Here is a 9,521-nt window from a genome sequence, read left to right on the forward strand (position 1 = left end):
TGCTTTGTTTTGGCCAATTTCTCCCATTTGGAACTACAGTATTTACCCAATACCTGTACCCCCATTGTATCTAGAAAGTAACTAGCTTGCTTTTGATTTTACAGACTCATAGGTAGAAAGGACTTGTCTTGTCTCAGATGAGACTTTGAACTGTGGACTTTCGGGTTAATGCTAAAATGAGTTAAGACTTTGGGGGGCAGGGCGCGGTGGCTCAAGCCTGTAATCCCAGCACTTTGGGAGGCCGAGACGGGCGGATCACGAGGTCAGGAGATCGAGACCATCCTGGCTAACACAGTGAAACCCCGTCTCTACTAAAAAAAATACAAAAAACTAGCCGGGCGAGGTGGCGGGAGCCTGTAGTCCCAGCTACTCAGGAGGCTGAGGCAGGAGAATGGCGTGAACCTGGGAGGCAAAGCTTGCAGTGAGCTGAGATCCGGCCACTGCACTCCAGCCTGGGCAACAGAGCAAGACTCCATCTCAAAAAAAAAAAAAAAAAAAAGACTTTGGGGGACTGTTGGGAAGGCGTGATTAGTTTTGAAATGTGAGGACATGAGATTTGGAGGGGTCGGGGTGGAACGATACGGTTTGGCTCTGTGTCCCCACCCAAATCTCATCTTGAATTGTACTCCCATAATTCCCACTTGCTGTGAGAAGGAGCCAGTGGGAGATAATTTGAATCATGGGGGTAGTTTCCCCCATGTTGCTCTTGTGGTACTGAATAAGTCTCATGAGATCTGATAGTTTTATCAGGATTTCCCCTTTTACATCTTTGCCATTTTTCTCTTGCTGCCACCATGTAAGAAGTGCCTTTTATCTCTCGCCATAATTCTGAGGCCTCCCCAGCCATCTCTTTTTATTCCCAGTCTCAGGTATGTCTTTATCAGCAGCATGAAAATGGACTAATATAAGAGCCCAATTTAAAAATGGGCAAAGGAAGTGACTAGATCATTCTCCAAAAAGGATATACAAATGGTCAATAAGCACATGAAAAGATGATCAACATTATTAGCCACTAGGGAAATGAAAATCAAAACCACCAGATGTCATTTTACATCCACTAAGATGACTACACTAAAAAAGATAGACAATAACAAATGTTAGCAAGAATGTGGAGATATTCAAATTCTCATATATTGTTCATGGGACTGTAAAATGGTGGTAGCCACTTTGGAAAATAGTCTGACAGTTTCTCAAAGGGTTAAACAGAGTTACCACATGATCCAGCAATTCCACTCCTAGGTATATACCCAAGGAAAATAAAAATGTATCTACACAAAAACGCACACGCAAATGTTCACAGCAGCAGTATTCATAATAGCAAAAAGGAGAAACCACCCAAATGTCCATCAATTGATGAACGGATAAACAAAATGTAGTATATTTATACAATGAAATATTGTTTAAAAATAAAAAGAAATGAAGTAATGATACGTGCCACTACATACATAAACCTTGAAAACACGTTAAGTGAAAAACCTATCACAAAAGGCCACATATTCCATGATTTCACTTATATGAATTTTCAAGAATGGAAAAATCACAGAAAGTAGGTTGGCAGTTGCCTGATGCTGGGGAGGAAAAGGAGATTGTAGGGTGATGGTTAGGGAATGAGGGTTTTTTGGAGGGGGTAATGACAATGTACTAAAATTGTGTTGATGGATGCATAACTCTGAATATACTAAACACTCTTGAATTCTACACTTTAAGTGGGTGAATCATATGGCATGTGAGTTATATCTTAAAAAATCATAATACATTTATATGTGATGGTCATTCAGGAATATTTTACTTTGCACACAGAAACACAGGGGCACGTGGTGATGCTGAGACAAAATCTTAGGTCAGACATAAATATGAAAACTGCAAGTCTCTAAAGCCTCATGTAGCTACTCCTCAGAAATGTATTTAAGACATAATTGGTTTCAAAAACAAGAGAGTTAGTGAACAAACAAAAGAAAAGTATATAAAGTAGTAAAACTGCTGCAAAGGTTACCTTGATGATATCAAAGACACAAGTTCATGGGAATAAGTCACTGCCATAGGCGAAGAGAACTTACTTTCAGGTTCCCTTTGCAATGGTGAGCAGAGAGAAAAATGAATCAATGTTCTGGTGCCACAAATGAAGTATGGATAAACTTAGACACCTTTTAGCTTCTTTAACCAGGTTTAAAATGACAAAAACCAATATACAGTCAAAAGATTACTTCTGGAGAAGCCCTACTCTTGAATTAATCTTTGGAAATTAAGAATTGCTAAGGAATATTGCCATTTGGGGGTAGGCATGTAATATTGTAATAATGAATTTCTTTTGCAAAATATCCAGTTTTACTTAGAAGAACCATTCAGTAATTCAAGGCAGAAATTTCTTTTTTAATATTTCATTTTAATTTTTGTGGGTACATAGTAGGTATATACATTTATGGGGTACATGAGATGTTTTAATGCAGGCATGCAATGTTTAATAATCACATCATGTAAAATGGGGTATCCATCCCCTCAAACATTTATCCTTTGTGTTATAACAATCCAATTATACTCTTTTTATTATTTTTAATGTACTATCGAGTTATTACTGGCTATAAAAAGTAACCCTATTGTGCTATCAAATACTAGGTCTAATTCTATCTTTTCTGTACCCATTAACCATTGACCCCAGTCCCCCCCTACCAAAATTGAGCTCAATTTTTAGTTTTTTGAGGAACCTTCAAACTGTTTTCCATAGTGGTTGTACTAATTTACATTCCCACCAACAGTGTACAAGGGTTTCCTTTTCTTCACCTCCTCGACAGCATTTGTTACTGTTAAGGCAAAAATTTCAAGGAATGTTGTGAAGACATGTTTAGGTCAATTTCTTCAACATAAGTTTTACACTTATGTTTTATTTTAAAGTTCATTTACAATTTATCTCTATAATATCTATATATATTACTTATATGTTTATGAATTTTAGACTAAATTTTAATTGGAAATTATTTTTAAAATTTTATTGATGAATTCAATTATTGATGACTTCATATACTAACCAGGTATTGCCAAATTATGATGCAGTAACAAAAATCCAGCCTCTCAGGACTTACAACAACAAACATCTTGTTACTTTACATGTCAGTAGGAGGTTGCCTGTGTGTTCCACCTTCTTTTCCATTTGTGATTTAGGTAGAGTAGCAGTCTTCATGTGGAGCTTTGTCATTGTTGTGGCAGTGGGAAAAGAGAAGGCAGAACCACAGATGGCCCTTAGTGCTTCTGGTTAGTAATAGTAGACATCATTTCTGCTTAGATTCCATTGGCTAAAGCAAGTCATCTAGCAAAACCTGACATCACTAAACAGAAAAAAACACCATTGGTCGGTGAAGCCCAACATCACAGATGGAGAATTATCAGCCTTTCACAGGATAAACAGCAAACATGTAAAAACAGTAATCTGTCATCACCATGAATAATAGAGTCTGAAGGAAACATTAGAGATAATCTAATTCAATCTCATAAGTTTATAGATGAGAAATCAGAGGCCTAGAAAGAGAAAGTGATTTGCTGTAACTAATCAGGATGAAATATCTGATAAAGAGTCTCACACCATAGTAGAATTCATCTTTTTGTTTATAGGAACAATTGATAAGTGAAAAAGGAATAGGGGAGCCCAACTTAACTATGTGTCTGCACACACACCAAAACATACAAACATACATATACAGCAAGATTAATAATTTTCAGCCAGCAAATTCATATTTATGCTACTAGCTGATAAATATCATGTATATCTAACAAGGTACTTAGAAAAAGAGAAATTACTCCTATTTATTTTTAGAAACACTACAGATCAAGCCTTGATTTCTTGTTTTGATAACAGAAAAGAAAAGTATGGAGAAAATATTAATAATGCAAATTAAAGTGTGTCACATCATGTCATATTATAAGTAGCACCAAAAAATTGGAGAACTATTCTCCCAGTATTTGAAAACTTACCTAATTTAGCAAAAACGTCACACGCAAAACTGACAAACAAGTGATGTTTTAACATCAGTCTTTTTCACTTCCTTCTTACTAGTTAATGTAAACAAACATATCAACCAACATTCATGGTTAACCACATCATGTTCATCAACTACAACCATAGGGAAGCTATGGATACAGGAGACCGAAAAAAAAATCTGAAATAATTCTATGAGAATCAATTGGCTATATTAAAAGCACTATATATTTTATTATTGTTTCTAAGTTGCTCTATACATTGTATGTAAATACACTTTACAATAAACATATACATACATGCATACTTTTTTTAGAAAGCTGCTTCTTAAATATTTACCAGTAAGCACTACGAATAGAGATACTCATCAAATATCTCTCAAAACTTCTGATATTATCAATGTCTATAGAAGCAATGAGAAAAAAAAAAGAGCTTTCACTATTTATCGAATGCTTTTATGTTCATGCATCTAAGTACCTACAAAGTGTAAGCATCCGTTTCTAATTGCTATGTTAAATACAAAGATGTAGTCTCCTCAAGGAGTTAAAAATACAACACAGGAAATAATTGACATAAACCTTACTATAATGCGAAGAAGTATGAGCAACACCACCCCCCTTCCAAAAAAAAAACATAGGAAACATAGTAACAAAGTAACGTGTCAGTGCACTTTAGTAAGAAATGTCAAATCTGGAATTAGGAATGGTTTACATACATTCCTAAACACTCTAAAAGTTTTACTACAAACTAATAATTAGAATAGTGTTTATCATAGTGCTTTGAGCACAGTAAATTATCAACATTACGTCATCAACATTATGTCTCTTGAATTGTACTAAAGGTAAATCTGGCTGGGGACAATGGTTCACGCTTGTAATCTCAGCACTTTGGGATCTGAGGCAGGCGGATCACTTGAGGTCAGGAGTTAGAGACCAGCCTGGCCAACATGGAGAGAAACCCCGTTTCTACTAAAAATACAAAAAATTAGCTGGGCGTGGTGGTGTGTGCCTATAAAATCCCAGCTACTAGAGAGGCTGAGGCACAAGAATTGCTTGAACCTGGGAAGGTGGAGGTTGCAGGGAGCTGAGATCACTGCAGTGCACTCCAGCCTGGGCAACAGAGTAAGATGCTGTCTTAAGGAAAAAAAAAAAAGGAAAGAAAAGAAAAAGAAAAAAAACTGGCAACATTGGGTCAAAGAAGATGCCCTCTGATTAGGCAAAAAAAAAAAAGTAGGAAGGAGAGAAGGATACATTCTAATAGACACAACTGTGGTGAGATAGTGAGACCACAGATGGCATTTGGCATCCTCAGAAGTTCTTGAAACTTGGCTCTTGCTTGAACAGTCTCCTCAAAGGAATTGAGTTGAGGGCAAAAAAAGAAAGTAAGTCAAAATATTCTGGTTCTGCATTTCGAGCTACTCAGAAAGACAAACTCCAGGCTTCTTTCTGGGGGTTTTGGTTTTATATGCTTCATGAGGCCTCAGGGGCCTCACTGACGCTCATCTTAATATATTCTCACCTCTTACAGATACTTTTAAAACTCACAAAGAGGCCGGGCACGGTGGCTCACACCTGTAATCCCAACACTTTGGGAGGCCTAGGTGGGTGGATCACGTCAGGAGATAGAGACCATCCTGGCTAACACGGTGAAACCCCGTCTCTACTAAAAATACAAAAATTAGCAGGACATGGTGGCGGGCACCTGTAGTCCCAGCTACTTGGGAGGCTGAGGCAGGAGTATGGCATGAACCCAAAGGCGGAGCTTGCAGTAAGCCAAGATGGAGCCACTGCACTCCAGCCTGGGTGACAGAGTGAGACTCCGTCTCAAAAAAATAATAATAATAAAATAAAAAATAAAACTCACAAAGAATAGAATTTAAATGCAGATAGATGGTTGAAATGCAAATTAGCTTCAGATTAAATGTAATCAGACAGCAAGTGAGTATCAATGATAGATTCTCAGATTTTTACTGGTTTTGGTGACATGAATAGATAAAGGGAAGAAAGCTTAAAGAACCCAAAGAAAGGAAAAGACTGTGAAAAGAATAATCTAGGAATGAGACAAAACTCTGAGCCATCAAGTCTTTGACCCTGAAAAAAAAATTGTAGACTAAGATATTTTGTGACATAACAGCAATGACAGCTTAGCTTGTATAAAAGTTTTTGTTTTGTATCATTTTTCTAAACTGAGAAACTTAACTGAGGTATCAAAATACATAGATTGATTTCATTTCCTTGGTTGCCACAAGGAAATTTTCTTGTGGTACAAGAAAATAAGATACAATCTACTGATTTTGAAAGGCTAACTTATGTGGTTGGTTAGCTCAGGTTTTTAGAGTGTGGTGCTAATAAATGATTAAGTTACATAAAGAACAGAATTTTTTAACTTGTTAAAATGTACAATAAAAATGACAGTTAAAGTAAACTACTGTATACTAAAACCCAGGGGTGGGGGGTGAACCCAGAGTACATCTAGAGTAGCAGTCCCCAATGTTTTTGGCACCAGGGACTGGTTTTGTGGAAGACAAGTTTTCTATGGACCAGGGTTGGGGGTGTGGTTTTGGAATGATTCAAGCACATTACATTTATTGTGCACTTTATTTCTATTGTTATTACATTGTAAAATATAATGAAGTAAGTATACAACTCATCATAATGTAGAATCAGTAAGAGCCCCAAGCTTGTTTTCCTGCAACTAGACAGTCCCATCTGGGGGTGCTGGGAGACAGTGACAGATCATCCAGCATTAGATTCTCATAAGGAACATGCAACCTAAATCCCTCACATGAGCAGTTCACAATAGGGTTGGTGCTCCTAAGAGAATCTAATGCTGCCACTGATCTGATAGGAGGTGGAGCTCAGGTGGTAATGCAAGCGATGGGGAGTGGCTATGAATACAGATGATGCTTCATTTACTCGCCTGCCACTCACCTCCTACTGTGAGATCCGGTTCCTAACAGGCCACAGACCAGTGGCCTGTTATACAAGGAAATTCCTGATATACAAGGAAATTTAAAGTCTTAACTGCATTTAAGGGAAGTATGAGGTAAGGGAAGGAGAACTACATTTGTTAAGTAAGTATACAAATGAGAGAGTGAGAAAACCCAACAAAGTAGCAGGGAGAAAATAATAAAGCTATACCCAGAAACTGAAGAAATGGCAAACAAGCAACAGAAAAAAATAGAGAATCTGGGCCAGGCACAGTGGCTCATGCCTGTAATCCCAGCACTTTGGGAGGCTGAGGTGGGTGGATCACCTGAGGCCAGGAGTTCAAGACCAGCCTGGCCAACATGGTGAAACCCCATCTCTACTAAAAATACAAAAAAATTAGCCAGGTGTGGTGGTGGGCACCTGTAATTCCAGCTACTCAGGAGGCTGAGGTAGGAGAATCGCTTGAACCAGGGAGGCGGGGGTTGCAGTGAGTCGAGATCGTGACATTGTACTCCAGTCTGGGCAACAGGAGTGAAACTCCGTCTCAAAAAAATAAAAAATCTTTAAAAAAGGAAGAAAAGAATAGAGAATCTGAAACCTAGTATTAGAAAAGGTTAACAAAATAAATAAGCTGTTTGCAATCAAGGCAAAAAAGGATAAAAGAAAGAAGTCACAAAAGCAATATTAGGCCCAAGCACAGTGGCTCATGCCTGTAATCCCAGTACTTTGGGAGGCTGAGGTGGGCAGATCACCTGAGGTCAGGTGAAACCTGTCTCTACTAAAAATACAAAAATCAGCCAGGTGTGGTGGCACACCCCTATAATCCCAGCTACTAGGGAGGCTGAGGCAGGAGGATTGCTTGAACCCTGGAGGCTGAGGTTGTAGTGAGCCAAGATTGCACCACTGCACTCCAGCCTGGGTGACAGAGAGAGACTCTATCTCAAAAAAGAAAAAGAAAAAGAAAAACGCAATATTAGGAATGAAAGGGGGAGCCTAAGCAGAAATAAGGAAATCCTTAAAATCATAAAATAATAGTGTAAGTTTTAGTCCATCCTTTTCATTTTTAGATATTTTATTTTGTTAATTTCAAAAGATAGTACATTCACATGGGTCTAAATTTAAACTACTCCAAGTCATTATAGTAAAAACTCTTTCCCATCTCTCCTCCAACTGCCCAGTATCTCTCTCAAAGGCAGTCCAATGTTTTCATTAATTCATGAATACTTCCAAAGACATTTTATTCGTTTACAGGTTAATACAAATATGACTTCTCTTACCACCTTTCTCACAAATAAAATAACTAGCAGGTTTTACAGATTCTCCCAGACAAAAATGTATAAGTATACTTCACAAAACCTTCAAGAATTAGATAATTTCTCTCATACAATTTGCTTCAGGTAATAGAAAGATGAGTGAGCTCCTAGATAGCTGAACACATGGAGGTTCCTGGAGGGTGACTCATACCTTCCTTCCCCCATACCTCACCCTATGCCTTTCTTCATCAATATCCTTTATAATAAACTAGTAAACATAGTGTTTTCCTGAGTTCTGTGAGCTACTTCAGCAAATTAATCAACCCCAATGAGGGAGTCATAGGAACCCCAACCTGAAGCCGGTCAGTCAGAAGATCCATAGGCCGGGACTTGGGACTGGTGGGTAGGAGGCAGTCTTGGAGACTGAGGCCTCAACCTGTGGGATCTGACATTATTTCTGGGTAAAGAGTGTCGGAGCTAAATTAGAGGACACCCAGCTGGTGTCCACTGCTTGATATGTAGGAAACCCCCACGCATTTGGTCACAGAAGTCTCCTGTGTTGGCGATTGCTATGGTGTGAGAGTAAAATCACAGTTTGAGGAGAGTATTCCCTACACATATTGGTGTCAGTAAAATGGAATTTGCTCGAATTGTCTTTGACTCATGGAAACATGTGGTTTGGGAAGAGAAAGGATAAAAGGGTGGGGGGTGAGGAACTTTTGATTCCTGAGTGGCCATGTGGTCACCTGTCGTATGAAGCCAGTAGCTGTTTTGTGATCAGTTACTAAAGGTGAACGTTACCAGTGGAATTTGGAGATGGATTCAACTCCCCAGGAACTGGTTCAGTGGATGCATAAGAAAATGCAAACTAATAAGAAATAAAGCAAAATATTCAATCCCTTGGTTATTGTTATCTATCCTGGCTATAATGAAAGTAAAAGAAGGTGCTGGTTCAGGACTCCAGGCTGGACCAAGCTTAGATGTAGGTCTGTCCGAGCACAGGCCACTAGGCTCAAAGTCACCCACAAAAGAGAAAATTGTGCAGTGACAACAGAAAGTATCCCTGAAACCTATGATTACTAATAACATAATCAATGTGAAAGGAGGGCAAAACCAGGTAACAGTTGAAACCAGAGGATATAATGTGAAGAAATTGTTCCATTTTGTAGATTGATATCAACTTCCTGAGAAACTTTTACTCAAATGGACTATGAGAGTATCAAATTTAGGGGCAGTAGCTTTGATTTTAAATGCTGCAGAGTGGAACAGCATGTTTGGGTTGTAGGACCCACAACTCACCATTGAACAATCGTAGATGGGTGTATACAATTCAGGTACACAGGAGGTAATTCCTCAGCGAATAGCCAGGCT

The sequence above is a fragment of the Trachypithecus francoisi genome, unplaced genomic scaffold, assembly GCF_009764315.1.
Source record: "Trachypithecus francoisi isolate TF-2019V2 unplaced genomic scaffold, Tfra_2.0 Lachesis_group1, whole genome shotgun sequence".
NCBI lineage: Eukaryota > Metazoa > Chordata > Mammalia > Primates > Cercopithecidae > Trachypithecus > Trachypithecus francoisi.